The sequence below is a fragment of the Silene latifolia genome, chromosome 11 (assembly GCF_048544455.1).
Source record: "Silene latifolia isolate original U9 population chromosome 11, ASM4854445v1, whole genome shotgun sequence".
NCBI classification, from domain to species: domain Eukaryota; kingdom Viridiplantae; phylum Streptophyta; class Magnoliopsida; order Caryophyllales; family Caryophyllaceae; genus Silene; species Silene latifolia.
In genome coordinates, this window is record NC_133536.1 from 31,747,242 (window position 1) to 31,749,543 (window position 2,302).

Below are 2,302 nucleotides of genomic sequence, written 5' to 3' on the forward strand. Positions count from 1 at the left end.
GGGGATTGGGGGTTTTTATGGTTAGTTGTGCTAGTAGTAATTATGTGATCATGTGATAGGAGGAGGATTCGTAGAGGAGAGGTTTTAATACAGCTGTTGAGATCGTCTGGTTGTGTTTGCATTCCAGGTAGGGTTTCCCTACTCATTATTAGTCACATAATGTGGTTGTTGTTGATTGTGATTGTTATAAAGTATCATATTCGTATTGTGACGGTTGTGGGTTTTGGTTGTTGTTGATTGTTGTGATTGTATCTGTCTGTGTTCTTCGGGGTGCGTCCTTGGCTGAGTGGAGTCACTTTCGGGAGTGGCTTCACGCCCACATTCGCCTTCTGTGGAACCCGCCACAGAAGGGATGTGCACATTAATGGATTTGGGTTTATCGCTCGACGGAGATGAGCGGGGCTTAGGTGGGAATGGCTGCGGTCCCCCACTGGCGGCGAGGAGTAACCTGTTGCGATGGGTACTCTGGCAAGACTACACACTTTAGTGTGTAGTCAGTATTGAGGAGTTGGTGATGGAGTTTGGGGTGATGTGTATGACGATTGAGCTCTGATGATTTCCGTCTTATTGTGATTATATAATTGTGTGATTAGTACTGACCCCGTCTTTGTTTTGTAAAACTGTGGTGATCCATTCGGGGATGGTGAGCAGTTGTTAAGCAGGTATGATTAGAGGCATATGGGCTAGCTGGGATGTGTCACCACGAGCTGATTAGAGTCTTCCGCTGTCGTACTTGAGTAGTTTTAGACATTTGGTTTTGAGGACATGTACTATACTTTTATCAGTTTGGTTTTGGATTGTAATCACTTTAAACTTTATACTATTTAAATTATGTTTCGTTATTGTCATTTTATTATCATTGCCTCGGGAAACCGAGATGGTGACATTTCTATACCTGAGTGGTCCTGGTAAGGCACTTGGAGTATGGGGGTGTCACAAAGTGGTATCAGAGCGACGATCCTGAAACCTGTAACCAATGAATCTAATGAACATAGGGAGTCAATTAAAATGAACCCGGGGTAAAAGTTGTAGGAGCTAATGCAAAGGCTTGGGAGACATCCTAAAGTCGCGAACTCGCCCTGCAATTTTGAACCGGTTACATAGGGGGTATGTATCAAGGTCGTGTGTGTTGTCTTTTGGTTTGTATATGTGCATAATGGCATGTGTTGTGAATTGTTGGATGTTGGATGTGGAGAATTGAAAGTATGGTTGAAAAGTTGAAGGAATGTGTTTCATATGTTGAATTGAGTGAAAAGTATGTTGGGTGTTTATAATGTGGCATTTTGATAACATGAATAGATCGTTTTAATGAATATATAAGGAGTTCCGTATATTTACATGCGTAGTTATGTTATTTTGTTGAAATTATAACGATTGCATAGTACGTTGGGGAAAGTGAGATAACATGCGGGTAGTGTATACGAGTCAGCATGACTCGATCGAGTGGGGGGCACTCGATCGAGTAGGTGAGGTGCTCAATCGAGTGGGTCTGACTCGATCGAGTGGATAGTTTGATGTTTTTATGGTCAGAACTGTGTTTTTGGGTACTCGATCGAGTACATAGGGGCACTCGATCGAGTAGGGGTCACTCGATCGAGTGGCATGTCAGCTCGGTCGAGTATGTTTATGATCAGGTGGTCTGATTTGGTTCTGGAGTCGAGGCACTCGATCGAGTATGTTGGGCACTCGATCGAGTGGTCTCAATTCGATCGAGTGGGTTCTGGCACTCGATCGAGTGGGTTCTTTGCAGGCTATATACGTGTTTTGGGTTATAGTATGTATGTTTATATCTACCTTTTCTTATATAGTTTCAAGATGCCGCCTAAGAGAAATGCCCTGTATGCTAGAGCTGAGAACATGACCACCGATGACATAGTTAAGATGTTGGAGCATCAAGATGCTCTTACGGAAGCTTTAAAGAGAGTGGGGAAGGATGAGGAGGTTGATCATTCAAAGATCAGCATCCATATAGTGAGATTCAACCCGAAAGAGTATAAGGGGACCGGGGAGCCAATGCTTCTAGATAATTGCCACAGAGAGATGGAGAATATCCTGTGATTGGTGCATTGTCCTGATGAGTTGAAGGTAGAACAAGCTGAGTTCTACTTGAGAGAAGCGACAGGTGAGTGGTGGGACAAGGTAAAGGTGAATGCTAGGGACATGTATGCGAAGCAGGAGCTACCTGCTATACCTTGGGACGAGTTCAGGAGGGCCATGAGGAGATAGTTTGTACCGGAACATGTGAGGAGTAAGCTGAGAGAGGAGTTCGATGAGTTTAAGATGACATCTGACATGACGGTGG